Raw genomic sequence first — 16689 nt, 5'->3', positions numbered from 1 at the left:
AGTTTTCATTTGTTTGGCTTTCATGTAAATGTTCCCTATTCCTTTGGATCTTGTAAAGAGATTCACTTTATCTTTGATGTCCTGCAGTTTCACTGAAATGGTTTTTACACAGATTTTTAGTATGATTTATTTTATTTATTGTGCTTGTGACTTATTGAGCTTCCTAAAAACACATGGCCAGCAGCGCCCCCTGCCGGGCAGCGGGGCGGAAGACGGCGTGGGGCGTGGCCATGGCCTGGGGGCGTGGCCGGATCCCGCGGCGGCGGCGGGGGTGCAGGAAGGCTTGAACCTGCGGCGGCTGGGGAGTCCGCTCTGGGAAAGTGAAGGGGCGAGGGCGGCTCACGGCGTTTCGGGTGGCTTTGGCTTTTCTCCGGGTCCGGGTTGCATCTTTCGCCTCCGAAACTCGAGTGTAACGTCCGTCCCCTGCCGGCCTCGGCGCTTCGCGGAGCCCGGAGACGGAGCCGGAGTCCAGCCCTGGCCGCAGCCCGCGGCGTCCTCGCGGGGACCCCTTTCTTCTCTGCCTGGAGCTTCGAATATGGCGTAGAGGGCGGGACAGGGGACGTGTGACAACTGGTGACATGGAGACTCAGACTCCGCAGAGCAACTACCAGTCTGTTGGAGTAAATGCTCAGCGTTTAGCAGAAATGGAACTCAAGTTTTTAAGCCATGGCGTGGTTTGTAATGGCTGAAGGCAGTTTTTGCTCTTAAAAGTTACCCGTTCGTATTGATTGATATTTCCTAACCAAAAAGCAAGGATCCGCGCTCACCGCCCTGCGAGAGTCACCCGAGGGGGAAAGGCTCTCGCCTGAAATGGAGAGGAAAACGAACGTGCTTACTATGGGCTACCTCACTGCGGGGCAGAACGGTAACGAGTTTTTTGAAAACCTGTTAGATTATGTAATTAGTAGTAAAACCTGAGTTTTACCTGAGTCCTAGGATTTTTAGGGAAAACTGAAGACTCCCAGGTGTTTGCTGTAATGTAGTAAGGACAGCATCAATAGGCAACAGCAAGGATCGAATTATGGCAAATAGAAGTGGTCATAAATGGGGCTATATTATGATTAGTATATGGAGCCAAGACCCCAGTCCCCACACGTGATGAGTTGCATAACTGCATGCATTTGTGAGGGGTTAGGCCTTCCTCATCTACTTGATACTGGTTGATTCTTATTGAATATAGAACAATACAAAAACAAATTGGTCTTTCTTAGCGTCTTCATTATTATTTAGACTAAAAGGCCACGCTTTCAGCCCAGAGTAGTTGTAGACTCAAGAATAGTCAATTACAGAAAATTAAACATAAGTCTAAATGAAGCAGAGAATCTAGTGGAAAGAACATGAAAGCGTATTTGGTTTCAAATCTCGGCTCTTGAACACAGTAAATACGATAAGGATAGAAGATGGGAGAGGTTACTTCATTTCTTTAAGCTTGAGGTTGCTCATCTGTACAGTGTTTTGTGTTTTTTTTGGTAGGTGTTCAACTTTATGACAGCTCAGTTTGCATTGCCTAAGGAAATGAGGAAGTTTGTTAATTTAGAAATGACTTAATCCTTACCTGCTTTTTGTTCTCTGAACTCATAAACATTTTAGTGCATTTCACTTTTTTTTTTTTATTATTCTGGTGTTCCCTAAACTGTATTCCATTGGTCCTTTGCAAAATGTTCATAGATGCTTCGTGGAAAAAATTTTTAGCGTCAATACTGGGGAAAACACAAATCTGTTGCTATGAGGTTATTGGAAGTACAGCTCTGTGGCATTCTTGCCAAAAACGTGTAGCCTGAATCTGTGAGGAAACACTCAGATAAATCTAGAATGTGGTTTGGAGTTTTCCATAGTATCAATATCCTGAAAGACAACAAAAAAAGACAGGACTGCTCTTCATTCAAGACAACTGTGAACTGGATAGGGTTATGGATTTTTAAAAAGTTATACAGGACATTTTGTGGACAATTGTGGAAGTTTGAACATGGAAGCCTATAATGATATATTGTTGACTTCAATTTCTCAGGTATGATAATGATACTGTGGTTATTAGAAGAGTGTTTTTGTTCGTAGGAGATGCATGCTCCAAGTATGTAGGGATGAGGTCAGGATATCTGCAAGCTTCTTTCAGATGGTCCAGGCCCAAAAACAAAGTGTGTATGTAGAGAGAAAACAGGGCACTATGTTAATTGTGTTCTAGCTGAATAGTATATGAGTGTTCATTCATCTTTTCTGTAGCATAGAGGTTTTTCAAAATAAAAAATTGAGAAATAAATTTTTTTTAAAGTATATGGCCAAGCCTTGACCTTTCATCATTATTCCCATTCCCGTTGGTCACCATTCCCTCTATTTCCCTTGGAGTTCTGATTGGCTGTATGTTAGCAATTATTTCCCTGTTCTCTAGAAGTGAAGTGTATCAACATTTCTGTCATACTTTCTTTTTATAGAGCTCATGTCATTTTTGAGATATTACTTCACATCCATCATCTTTCAGCTCTTATTGCTGGTCTGATCTGCTGTTTTCCCCAATTTTTGGTTTTTAATTCAATTGTTTTATATGTGCATATTGTGAGAAGAAGTTTGATTTGGTTCTTTTCTCCTCGGCCTGATTACCTTTATGGTCTGTTTTTTCGTATACTTCCTATCCTATCCTTCTTTATATTGTATGTATAATGATTATTTTTATCTGTGATCTTGGAAGGTCTGATTCTAATTTAATAGCATAAAATTGGTCAAAATATCCCCTTATTGTTGTCTGTCTTTAGGATCTGTGATGTTGAATCCTCTTTTATTCCTAATATTGCCAGCTTCTATATGAACTCTTTTTATAAAATGATCACTTTGTCTGGAAGTTTATAAATTATATCTGTCACTTCCAACAACCAACTTTTCCTTTCTTTTTTGGGGGGTTTTCTCTTTTAATTACTTCTGCTTTTATCTTCATTCCTTGCCTTTACCTTCTTTTTTTAGTTTCCTGGAGACAATTGTTTTTATCTGGTTTTCTAGTCATTTCAGGCTGGAAGAAAAAGTGTTGCTTCATCATATTTGAAAACAGAAGTGCCTCAGAAGGGTTTTCTTTATCTCTAATTTTCCACATTTTCTGATAGACAAGTTTAGTAGTTATTTTGAATGATTTTTTTCTATCTCCAACCTACACCATATCCTTCAGTAAGTCTTACTAGTTATTGGGAACAGCGGGATGGTCACCAAAGTCCAGCATAGACCTTCAGGCCTCATTGAGGCAAGAAAGCTGATTCACTGGAGATCAAGCCGGCCATCAGGGACCAGATTGTCCACGAGCTGCAGATGCTGCACGAGTGTAACTGCCTGTACATCATGGGCTTCTCCAGGGCTCTCTGGACCAGGCGTTGAAGGAAGCCAAGAGAATTCCAAGAGTCTGGGGAAGTCAGCATCGCGATTCTCTGAGGCTTGGTGTATCTCCAAGAAAAGCACCCCGATTGTGCACCAAGATGTGAAATCTTCTAACATCCCCGCCAACTGCAGAGGGGAGATGAAGCTGTGCGATTTTGGGGTGAGCAGGCAGCTGGACTCCATGGCCAACTCCTTTGTGGGAACTCGAGCCTACGTGTTTCCCAGCAGTTGCAGGGCACTGACTACCTGGTGAGTCGGACACCTGGAGCACGGGCTGGCCCTGGGAAGCTGGCCGTTGGAAGGTACCCCATTCCCTCCGGATGCCATCTCTGGCTGGGCCATGGTCAGTGGGGCAGAAGGAGAGCCTCCAGCATCTCCCCAAGGCCAAGGCCATCAGGATGCCCCACAGCGGTCACAGATGGCCAGCTGGCCAGCTCTGGCTAGCTTGGAACTGCTGGACGGTATTGTGAAGGAGCCGCTTCCCAAGCTGCCACCAGCACCTTCACTCAGGATGTCCGGGAATTTTGAATAAATGCCTAATTAACCCAGCAGAACCAGCAGATCTGAAGATGCTTGTGAACCAGCCTTTATCAAATGGTACAAATGGAAGAAGTGGATTTGTTGGCTGGTTGCGTAAAATGCTGCGGCTGAACCAGCCCAGCACACCCACGTGCACCTCCCTGTGAGGGGATGGGCTCCCCGCATCCCATCTGTCCCCTCCACTCCTCACCCCTTCCGGCCCAGGACAGACCAGCCTCTTCTCTCCCTCAGCCCCTGCACCCTCTCCCATGGCACCCTCCACGGAGACCAGCGCAGAGGTGGGAACATGGAATTTCCTCTTCCAGCTGTCCAGCCTGTGTGGCCCTCTGGTCTCTGGGAAAGGGGGACGCTGCTCCTGCTGTCTTCTCAGAACCTGCTCATTTAGGTTTAAAACAAAACAGGTAAAGAAAAAGCAAACAGTGCCCATAATAAAATATACATATAATATAGATTAGATATAAATTATTTTAAATATGGATTACAATGTGGATTTTAAGTGCATGCATTCTGTTCCATATCCTCTTCCAATATATGTTTCCCCTAATGACCATAATCTTTTATAAGATATCAGCTGCCAACTGTGATCTTGATTCCAACTCTCACCCTCCCTCACTTTTTTTAGACTTTACTCTCAGCATTATGATTTAAATGGTTAGTTTGGCTATTGTTTCCCTACTTCATAGTGTTCGCTCTCTCTATCCTGTTACCTACAGGAGAGAACCACACAGGGGCCGTGCGCTCGCACTTGTGAGAGCAGTTCAGTCAGTCAGTCTGGACTTTGCTGTGGAGCTGACTGCTCTTTCAATATGTCTGTACAAGTCAACCAACAAGAGAAAAAAATGGGGCTACACACGTTCGTTTATCTTTGCAACAATGCTATGAGGAAATTAAACTACCATCTAGAAGATAGTTTTTTAAAAAAATGTGTTAGTTATGCAAACTTCAGATGTCTTAACTCCAAAAATTTCTCTTTAGAGGTGACCTTGCCAAAGTTTCTCCTTCAATGCCTACGTGAAGTGTTGTTTCTTCTACTAAAATTCCCTGTGTAGTTTGCCCCATAAATTATTCCAGTTTTGATGGTTCAAGATGTGGACAGAGCAGTGATACAGCAACAGTCGACATGTCAGAACAATTTAAGACTTAGACGTTTCCTCTAAAACATTGACTATTTTCTTTTTAACCCACAGAAATGAGCATCAGGTGCTGGGGAATTTGTTGTGGCTTTATGTTTTATGAACAGAAAGAATGTATGCCAGTTGACATGGCGGACCGATTTAGAATGGCTTGTAGCTCTGTCTTTTCAAATAAGAGTTTAACTGACAGTCTTTCCTTTATACCAAAGCTCTCCAGCTGCCACATTAAATCTCAGGTATAGCCCTGAAACATAGTGTTTCAATTTTCTTCACTACTAGAAAATATAATTTTAAATGACAAAGTCTATGCAAATATAATTCTTGAAAATGTATTATTTCAGTTTTTGTCCGACTTTGTTGTATTGTTGTTCTCATTTGTTGCTTTGTTTAGAGATTAAAATGAATATTTCCGTTCTGTCAGTCTCGGTGAGTGTAATTATCTACATAATCTCAGCCAAAGTAGCAGAGAATGCAAGAAAGATTAATGAGAAAAGACACTGTGATAGTGACCCAGTCTCTTTAAGAAAGAAGAGTTAACAGAAGAGAACTATAAGAAATATCTTGTGGTTCAAGGATCAAAGAATATCTTGTACCCAGGTTCTCCTATTATTATCTTACATTAACATGGTATATTTGTTACAATCAATGAACCAATATTGATATAGTATTACTAGCTAAAGTTAACACTTTATTCAATTCCCTTAGTTTTTACCTGATGTCCCTTTTTTGTTTTAGGATACTGACCAGGATCCACCTTATATTTATCCATCATGTATCCTTAGGATTCTTATGGCTGTAACAGTCTCTTAGGATTTTTTTGCTTTTGATAACTTTAAAAGTTTGAAGTAGGGGCCGGCCCCACGCCCTAGTGGTTAAGTTTGGTGCGCTCTACTTTGGCAGCCCGGGTTCAGTTCCCCAGCACGGACCTACACCACTCTTCAGCTGCCGTGCTGTGGCAGCGACCCACATACAAAATAGAGGAAGACTGGCACAGATGTTAGCTCAGGGCAAATCTTCCTGAAGCAAAAAGAGGAAGATTGGCTAGAGATGTTAGCTCAGGGCGAATTTTCCTCAGCAAAAACAAAAAAAGTTTGAAGTAGCAGGGGTCATATAGTTTGACGAATTTCCCTTAACGGGTTTTTGGACGTTTTTCTCTTATTTGACTGTGTTATATGTTTTGGGCAGAAGATCACAGCATATCAAGAGTACATGCAATCAACATGACTTTTTATTGTTGATGTCTGCCTTGATCAACTGGATGATGTATTGTTTGTCATTTTTCTCCACTGTAAGATTACTCTTTCCCCGATTCACAGTGTATTCTTTGGAAGGCTGTCACCATGCACAGCCCACACTTGAGGAGTAGGATGTTTTGCTTTCGCTCATTTAGGGGAGATAATCTACGTAACAATTCTTCTGCACAAGAGATCTGTTTGTTCTCCCCTGTGTATTTATTTACTCAATCATGCATTTATATCAGTAGAGTGAGTTGGATATTTCTTTTAAATTTTGAGTTATAATCTAATACTAATTCATTCATTGTGCTCACTTCAGCAGCACATATGCTAAAATTGGAACAATACTAATTCATTTTATTGCTCAAATTGTTCCAGCTTTGGTCATTGGTACCTGTTTCAATCAGCTCCTACCTGACATGTCTAAATAAATGTGATTTTTTGTGCATTTCCTTCCTTTCTGGCACAACCAGATAGTCCAGGCTCATCTTGTACAATTCCTGCTCTAGCTCTAGTATCTCATTTCTCTAAGGAGACTTGGTTCCTTTAGTTGGAGAGTGATATTAGATACCAAGATCTAGGTGTTAGGTGTGCTCATTGCTACCAGGATGTTGTTGCTTCTAGGACCTCTCAGCTGACTTAGCAAGGAGAAATATGCATGTATGTTCACTAACCCAGGTATATACACATATCTGTAAGTATTTCTAAACATGGCTATATGTATCTCTATTATGCCAACATGAGTTCATACTGATGTCCCTGACTCTAATCCATTACCACACAGATCATTCTAGCCTATTTCTTTGCTTCTCGGTAATCTCCCACTCCAACAATGAGAAACTTCACTTCCACCACCCATTTTCTTAGTTGTGCAGTTTGAATATACAAGTATAGCAGTATCGGAATTGTTAACCCATACTCCTGTGGGAAACAAGTGTATCAACCAGAATAAAATGCTAATATAAAGCTTATTTTGCCTATAGTCTTACAGACTCCACTCATTTCCAAATTTACTTAGGTCAGCACATTTTACCTCCATCCCTCAGTGAAGTTTTATACATTTGTAATACGGTTATATTGTTTTGTCACAATCTGAATTCCATCCTGGCATCCCCTCACCTCCTAAAAGTATTTTTAGATTTGCATATATTAAGGTTCAGTCTTTGTCAAGTCTATGAGTTTGACAAATGCAGTGTCATGTATCTACCATTGCAGTATCATAGGGAACAATTTCTCTGGCCTAAACCACCCCTTCCCATGCTTCACCTTCAACCCTACACTCCTTCCTCTGGCAACCACTGATTGTCTCATTGCTAAATTTTTGCCTTTTTCAGAATGTCATATAATTGGAATCATACAATAGGTTGCAGAACACATTTCTTCAGTATCTATTCTTTCAGTCTTTCTGTCTCCATTGTCAATGTATTTGGTATGGCTTTCTATTTAGTATGTGTGTGGCTTTCATTCATGAATCATTGCCCCACAGGTTTATTCCTTCCTTTTTTCCTGTTCTTGGGAGGAGCTGAATTGAAACTTCCTTCTTAGAACGGCTTTTACTGCATCCCTTAAGTTTGGCATGTTGTATTTCCATTTTTGTTTGTCTCAGGATATCTTTTGATTTTCCTTTTGATTTCTTTTTGATCCATTGGTTGTTCAAGAGTGTGTGGTTATGGCCCATCATATGACCTAACCTGGAGAATGTTCTGTGTGCACTTGAGAAGAATGTGTATTCTGCTGCTTTTGGATGGAATGTTGTATATATCTCTGTTAAGTCCATTTGGTCTATAGTGTTCAGTTCTGTTGTTTGCGTATTGATTTGCTGCCTGGATGATCTGTTCACTGTTGAAAGTGTGGTATTGAAGTCCCCTACTATTATCATATTGCTATCTATTTCTCCTTTCAGTTTGGTCAATATTTGCTTTATATATTTAGGTGCTCCAATGTTGGGTACATATACATTTACTATTGTTATATCCTGTAGGGGCACTAGCCTACGCGCCCTATCTTAACCATGTATCCTTCTGGCCCCCTCTGGGCAGGATGCCAAGCATCCAGCATTGTAACTGTTTCTCTCAATGAACATCACATTCTGAGGGAACACAGAGCCCTTCCATGCGATCCTTGAATTGCAGCCATGCAAGGACAGGCCCTCTTGGCAAGCACGTACGTAGCCTTTTGTTCTCCTGCCTATGTAAGCAACCCCCACCCCCCCTTCACAGGAGCAGGTGCAGGTGCACAACTCTGTCCAGCCAGTCACCACTGGACACTCCCCATAAGTAAGACTCAAACCCTTGTGTCTGGTAGGCCATCTCCCGGTCTTCTGTCTTTCTGCAACCTATCCTGTGCTGCTTGCTCAACTGGGCATGTAGCCAGACATATCCTCTTTATGAATTGACCCCTTTTCATTATGTTGTGATCTTCGTTGTCCCTTGTGACCGATTTTGACTGAAATCTATCTTGTCTGATATAAGTAGAACTACCCCTGCCCTCTTTTGGTTCCCATTTGCATGGAATATCTTCTCCCATCCCTTCACTTTCAGCCTATGTGTATCCTTAACTCTGAAGTGAGTCTCCTGTAGGCAGTACACTGTTGAATCCTGTTTTTTTAAAATCCATTCAGCTAGTCATGATTTTTGTTTGGAGAATTTAATCCATTTGCATTTAAAGTAATTATTGATAGATAATGACTTACTATTGCCATTTTGTTAATTGTTTACTGACTTTTTTGTAGTTCTTTGTTCCTTTCTTGCTATCTTACTTTGTGATTTGTTAGTTTTTTAAGTAGTCTGCTACTTATATTTTTCCCTTTATCTTTTGTGTATCTACTAGAGGTTTTATCTTTGTAGTTACCATGAGGTTTACATAAAACATCTTGTGGTTATAATAGCCTTTTTTTTTTTTTGGTGAGGAAGATTAGCCCTGAGCTAACGTCCGATGCTAATCCTCCTCTTTTTGCTGAGGAATATTGGCCCTGGGCTAGTATCTGTGCCCATCCTCCTCTACTTTATATGGGATGCCGCCATAGCATGGCTTGACAAGTGGTGCATCGGTGCGCGCCCAGGACCTGAACCTGTGAAACCCTGGCCGCTGACATGGAGCGCACACACTTAATTGCTATGCCACTGGGCCAGCCCCTATAATAGTCTTTTTAAAGTGATACCGACTTAACGTCAATAGCATACAAAACTCTACACTTTTAATTCTCCCTCACGACATTTTATGCTATTGATGTTGTTATGGTTAAGATAGTACATTTTATATTATATGATTTTTTAGCAAAATTTATTTTAAAAAAGAAGCTGGGCCAGAGATGAGGGGACCTGGTGAATCACAGGCATGGAGTGCACGGCTGGCAGTCAGGGCGTGTGAACACTGAGAGGATGAAACACCATCCACATTTTCACTCACCTTGGGCTCCAGAAATGCAGGAGCCCAGCTTTCGTCTCCTCTCGCCTGTGCCCGCCTTCTTGGCTCGCTGGCTGGCGTTGCCACCACCTCCTTGTCCCCGGCCATGACTGCTGTCGCCACTGCAACCCGGGACGCACACCCTTCCACTTTCCCGCTGGAGGCGCGAGACCTAGAGAAATAGCCCGGGCCCGGCTGGAGGAGCCCTGGTGGGAGGAAGGAAAGCCTGACTCCGCTCTCCTGAATGCACCGCTGGCAGCTGGGAAGGCGCCACAGAGCGGGTGTTCCAAGCAGGACAGGGAGTCCACAGAGATCCCAGGCGCCTGCTGGCCTCTTCTGGCAGAGTTTGCAGGTGGCTGGGACCCCTCAGGTCAGGGCTGAGGGACCTGGCCCTGGTAAGAGCGCTCCATAAGGGAGCAGGGCGCGGAGCTGCTGTGAAACAGTTCCTGCCCGCCATCTGGGCTTCCAGTTCCAGCTGCTTCCTCCGCAGGCTGGGGGTTCAGCACCCAGAGTAAGTGAAGAAGCCAGAATGGTGACAGCCCAGCTCTGGGTAGACGATGAGCTTTCTCTCCTCTGGCAGAGGGGGAGACATTCTGGCTCAGCCAGGCATCCCACTGGATATCCCAAGACAAGCACTCGAGGGCCTCTCAGGCTGAGCGGGGCCGAGGGGCAGGCAGTGGGCCCCTTTAATTTCATTCGTGAAGCGTCCCCCTCCTCCCCTCCCCTGGCCACCTGCTCCTTTCTTGGCCCGTTCAGAGTTCTGAGGGAGAAGGAGCTGGTCCTGTTTTCAAGTTGACTTTACAAAGTGTTTGCTGGGGGTGATACTCTGGTTAATGAGGTTCCCCATCATCTGGAGCCAGCATCCAGGGTTGCCCGGGCGATGGGCTTTGTGTCAAGTGCTTTGCAGGCTTGCTCATGTTCATTCTGGGGTGTGTGTGTGTGTGTGTGTGTGTATGGACAAGGAGAGAGAACTGGGGACAGGGGACACACTCAGCCAGATCACCTCCATCCAAGCCCTTCCAGCAGCCCCATGTGTCATTGAAGGAGCTGACTCACCTCCTTGGCAGAGACACCAGGAGAGGAGGGGATCACCTCCCATTCCTTGCAGCTCCTTAGATGAGCACGAGATTTTCTGGAAGTTTCCTGGTCACTCCATGAGACCATTCAGATTGGAGCCTGGGGTGGTCCAAAGTTTCTGCAGAAAAGGGGCTGGGATGAACCCTGGATCGGAGCTCCTGGCATCCTCATCCCCAGCGCTGAGGATGTGGGGGTTCCCTCCAACACTCCAGGCCATAGAGGCTCTGCTGAACCCAGCACATAGCTCAGGAGTTTGGCCCGATTATTTGTCCTCCTAATGAAAAGCGGCTGCAAAGAGGCCACCTAGTATCTGAGGGTCATTTTGGAGCCATGCCTGTGGTCACAGCACCCTCGATGTCATCCAACCTAGGGCTGGGTCATCTCGATGGACCGGTTGGTCAGTGAGGCAGGCGTGGAGGTGCTTCTGGCCATGACCCGGAAGTTGGACATATCCCCCTGGCCTGTAACTGCCTGCTTGGGCTGGATGTCTGCCTCTGGGGACAGTACTGCTGTGAGGTTCTTGGACGGCACTCGGAGCATGAGGTGGGAGTCTGAGGACCTCCTGCCGTTGCTTGGGATTCGGACCCCGGGCTGCTTCCCTAGGCTGCTGAGACCTGGGGATTCCTCCAGGGTGTCAGAGGCTGGGGCTTGCTGTCCTGGGGAAACTCCATCTCTGGGTCAGGAGGTTGAGCTTCAAGTCTGCCCTCAATTTGGGGCTGACTTATGTGTGTGACTTTGGGCAAATCACTAGACTTGTCTGGGCTCAGTTGCTGCTTCTGTAAAATGAAGAGATTTCATGTATCCTCAGAGGTCCCAGCTCAGACACTCTATGGCCCGAGCTATTGTCACCGATGAGATTTTCAAAATCCCAGGAGGTGATGTAATTTAGTGTTTAAGAGACCAAGGACTCAGAGGCATCTAAGTTTGACCAGTCACTTTACTCTCCACACCTAGTCCCTCCACTGTAAAATAGGAAGTTCATAGTTGCTACTTTGGAAGGGTGTTGGGAGGACTAACTGAGACAGTGCATGGCAAGAGCTTAGTGTATCTAGTGGAGACTGGTCCCCAGACGCAGCAGCATGGCTGCCTGTTTTTGTGTCTTGTGTGTGGACATTGGGGTGTATTTTCCCCAGGGAGGCTGGCCCTGTCCCACCTGAGCACCAGGTGATCCTTCACTGGGGAACAGGGCACTTGTTCTCTCCAATCACTTGACACCTGCCGTTCCCGCCCGTTGTTGCTTCCTCATAAAGCACTGCTGGACCAGCAGCTCCTAGTGGGTAGCCCAAGGCAATCTGGGAGGACTGGATGCATCCAGCTGCTGTGTCACCATGACAACAGGAGGTGGAGGTAAGCTGTGTCCATGGTGTCAACTTTGCAGCTGTGTAGGAACCCAGGACAGAAAAGTGCAGTATGTTTGGGTGTCAGGCACTCAGTCAGCTGAGGCCATCTGAGCAGGCAAGGCTGCTGTGTCCTGCAGGAACCGCCACGCTGGGGAAAGCGGTGTGTGTGTCTGTGTGTGTGTGTCCGTCCTGAGGTCCAGGGTATGGTGAAATCGTAAGGGGAAGGCTGACCTCCTCTCGGCTGACATGGAGTGAGTTAATGGGCACGCAGTAGAGAGACTGGGGCAGGAGCAATTCTGCCACGTGCTAGCTCAATCTGTGGGCTTGACTTTTAGGACTCAGAAAACGAGCAGTCTGCTGTCCTGGTGGAGTCGGATGTGTGTGTCTGTGTAGATGCACGTGTGTGAATGTGTGCGTATGTATACATTCTCATGCAGGTTTGTGCACATGTACTCATGTGAGTCTGATTTACATAAAAAGCTTAAGTGTGCACACACATGTGAGAATAGTGTCAATATGGGTGTGTACTTGTGAGATTGCATGTACATGGATTTATGAGTATGTGTGTGCGTGCATGCCTGCAAGAGAATGTGTGCCTGTGTGAGTCAGTGTGAGTGTGGGTATTGGTATGCACTTGTGAGTGGTAAGCAGTTGTGTGTATGTGAGTTGGTTGTGTGCCTGTGACCAATAGGTGCATGGCTGCACAGGTGCACGCATGTGTGGGGAGGCTCTGTGCAGTAATGCCTGTGTTTGAGAAGGTGGGCACGTCTGCCTGGGTGCATGCTCTGGTAGCTGTGTGTGCTGTTTGCACGTGTCTGTGTTGGCGTTTGTGAGCGCCTGCATGTATGTGAGTGTACATGTGTGTGCAATATGAGTGTGAACTTGTGGTCTGTGCTTGCACGCATATCTATCTACATGGTTTTCAATGTGCCTTCGTGTGTGTATCCAAGTGCATATGTGTGTATGACGTTGCACACTTGTTTGTCTCTCTGTGTGTATGTGTGTGTACCTGTCATCACGTAACCTCTGTGTCTCTGTGTCTGTGTGTGAGTTTCTGAGCACATGTGTCTGTGAGTGTTAGAGCATACATTTATTGCGCTGTGTGTATATGTGTGTTTCTGTGGGTATGTACCTTTCAGTGGATACCTGTGGGTATTGCAGTGTAAACTGTTTGTGCATCTCTATGTGTACACACGTGTTTCTGAGTGTGTGTGCCTGTGTGCAGTGTTGCACGCTTGATTGTATTTCTGTGTATATGTGTGTGTTTCTGAGTGTTGGTATCTGGGTTGCAGTGTACATTTGTGTCTTAGTGTGCATGGGAGTGTCTCTGAATGTGTGTGTCTGGATGTTGCAGTGTAACTTTGGTGCATGTCTCCTGTGGATGAGTGAGTTTCTGAGTGTGTGTACCTGTGGTGTTGCATTGCATCTGCTTGCATGTCTCTGGGTGTACAATGTGTGTGTCTGAGTGTGTTTGCCTGTCTGACACTTTTGAGTGTGTCTCATGTATAGTATGTGTGTGTTTCTGAGCATGTGCATTTCTGCAGGCGTGTCTGAGTGTCCATAGGGATGGAAAGGTGTGTGTAGGGGGTGCAAACACAGCTGAGAGCTTCCAAACAGAAAACCTCCCTGAACCTTTAAAACTCCTCTTCTGTCTGCTCTTCATGGCTGAACTGTGCTCGTGCTGTGCACCTTCCCAGTGGTGACCCAGCGATTGGTGCCAGCTCTGAGCAGGGTGCTGGGATGGTGCACGTTGATTTTTCCAGTTGCTTTTGCTCCGAAGCCCATGTATCCCCTGCCCCTGGCTCCCTTGGCCCCACAACATCCCACGTCTCTCTGGCCAAGAGCCTGCACTCAGCACAGTTGCTGAGCAAACTCATGGATGTGAGGAGCTCAGGGCTGCTCTGCACTCGCCGGAGGCACCAGCATCTCTGATTCCAGGATCCTAGTTGGACGAGACAGAGAGGCGATCTGGTTAGTCCTTCTCATTTTCCAGAAGGTGAGTGGAGACCGGAGTGTTTACCAGGCTCTTTGGCCTCATGGTGACAACATTAACTCCAGTAGCTATCACTTGTCGAGCACTCAGCGTGTGCCAGGCTCTTTTCACAGAGTAGCTCCTTAAGGGGCTACTGTGATGTCATTTCCCATCCTACACACAAGGAAATCGAGTCTCAGAGAGATGATGTGACCTGCCCAGAGCCACACAGCACAGAAGTGGACAAGCTGTGATTCGAACCCAGCTTCTCAGATTCCAAATGCCAGAGACGTGACCCCTACCCTGTCCCATTGCCCAAGGCAGTTGCTGTTTATTGAGCCCTACTGTGTGCTGGGCTCTGGGTGGGGCTTGGAGATACAGAGATGATAAGAGAGATGTGGTTTGCCGTGTGTCCTCCCCACTGGGAACCTTGAGGAGAGAGCCATGTGTCCCCAGCAGCCAGCACAGAGCTTAGCACACAGTAGGGCCTCAGTGAGTGTTGGCTGAATAAATGAATGAACCACTGCAGGGTCTACCAGAATAAGCACTCAGTCTTCTAGTTTTCTTTTTCGTCCATAAAAGGAACAAGGACAGAGGATGTCCTGTGACCTCACAAATGTCCCATCAAAGCATCCATGAAGGGGCCCCATCTCTGGGTCTGTGGCTCACCCACACGGGGCCATCCGAAGGGCCCTTTTGGTTCTGCAGGGCTGTAGTTCTGTGGCCTGGTGGCTAAGGGATCGTCTTGTCCAGGGAGTTTGCTTGGGGATTTGCTTCTTCATGTGCACAGACTTCTTCATTTCTCTGGGGTGTGTTTCCCTTGACCCTGGATTCCTAGCACCTAGCACCACGCCTGGTAGTGACTCCACACACAGGCTTTAGAGCCAGACCAACTAGACTCTGGCTCAGGCTTGGACTCTTGCCGGGTGGGTGTCCTTGCACCAGCCACAGCATTCATTAAGCCTCAGTGTCCTCATCTGCTCGGTGGGGACAATAATTGCATCTACTTCAGAGAATTATGAAGATTACACAAGCAAACATCTATATAACAGCACAGTGCCTGGCCCATGAAAAGGTGTTCAGTAATGCACAGGTACCATGATTATTTCCACTACCAATGTTATGATTATTAGCATATCTCAAAAAGCACATTAAAGCAACATGTAGAAGGGAATAACTCACCAAGCTGTGAAATCAGGAAAAGCTTCCAGGAGGAAGTGGTGTTGGAATGGGATCTTTAAATACATCACACAAGCACCATGAATTCTTTGCAGAAAAATTACGACATAGAGATCAACGTGGAGGAGAAAAAAATTCAGGAGACAGAAGCCACAAGGTGTTTAAAGCATGAGTCAGCTCTGTTGGGAGAGAAACTCCCAGATGGAATGAGAACTCGAAAGGGTCCCTGGGCTCAAGGAGGGGACCCAGGAAGGGAACACTTGTAGGGGCCTCTCCCCAAGGACGGGCTTCAGCCTTCCCAGGAGAGGGTGTGTCGTCCCCTGGCTGAGGATCCCAAGTCTGGGTCAGAGAGATTTTCATGCCAGATCCAGGTTTATTCCCTACGTGCACCTGAGGGAATAAACCCCAGGAGCAAGCTGACCTCAGATGATCAAACCTCAGACGTCTCTGGGGAGCCCTGTGTACTGTGACCTTGTCTATCGCCCATGAACCTTCCTGATTCTTCAGTCCGCAGCCCTCCAGAACCAGAGGATCAGAAGTCCTTCTTATTCCTCTTTCCTCATCTCACCATCTTTTTCTCTCAAAATAAAATAAACTCAGGAAAAGAATAAAAGACTTGGAAGCCATTCTCTGTTTTTGCCTTTTGTTCCCATGTGACCTCAAGACAAAACCGTCTGTTACAGAGCACTCCATTAGAAACCTTAATTGGGGGTTTTTGAAATTCGGATACAGTTTTAAACATGTTTTGTAAATAATAAGAGTGGAACTTACATTATTTAAAGGTTCAAATCCTAAATCATCCTAAAGCCAGTGAAAGGAGAAAATAAAGATCAGATATTTATGAAAGAAGAAAATAAAATGAAGTGCCTCAGCAAAACTAATGACATGGACAGATCTCTTTCAAGAATAACAAGAGAAAATTAAGGCAAATATTAGGTGAAAAAAAGGGGCAATAATTAGATATAGATATTTGTAAAATTATGAGATTTTATTGTAAATAACTTAATGCCATTGAACTTGGAAAGACAGATGAGATGGTTAATTTCTCCTAATATATGAGTTAGTAAAACTGATGCGGACAAAAGAGTCCACCCTCAACATGGGGCCACTGAAGGCATTGAAGGAGGCGGCCATGGTCTGGAAGGTACCTGGATGAGGAGCTAGTCCTGACCCCGAGCAAAGGCTCCATCTGCTGGCCACAAGATAAAAGGCCAAGCAGGCTGTGGTAGAGAAAGAACTTGAATAAGTGATAAGCTAGCAAATTGGAAGATGGCAGACTATGGTCCAGAAAAAAAACCATCTTCAAAAAAAGATGAGAGAAAGATACGCTTGAATGTGCGTTGAGAATTTATGGAATTGTACCCAAGTCAATGCTTTTAGAAGCTACCTCTGGATGGGGATAGGGGAGTCTTAAATTTTTATTTTACATCCTTCTGGACTATAAACCTTTTATT

The 16689-nt window shown here is 45.3% G+C and overlaps 1 pseudogene; it reads left to right on the top strand.

Annotated features, from left to right (window-relative positions):
- The first annotated feature begins 286 nt into the window (after positions 1-286).
- LOC147914082 (dual specificity mitogen-activated protein kinase kinase 2-like) lies at positions 287-5442 on the top strand (annotated as a pseudogene).
- Positions 5443-16689: the final 11247 nt, after the last annotated feature.

Source organism: Ceratotherium simum, chromosome 22, assembly GCF_057802395.1.
Source record: "Ceratotherium simum simum isolate JZ-2026a chromosome 22, ASM5780239v1, whole genome shotgun sequence".
In the NCBI taxonomy this organism is placed as follows: Eukaryota; Metazoa; Chordata; class Mammalia; order Perissodactyla; family Rhinocerotidae; genus Ceratotherium; species Ceratotherium simum.
Note: the sequence above shows the minus strand (reverse complement) of the source record. Positions and strands in the feature narration are given on the sequence as shown.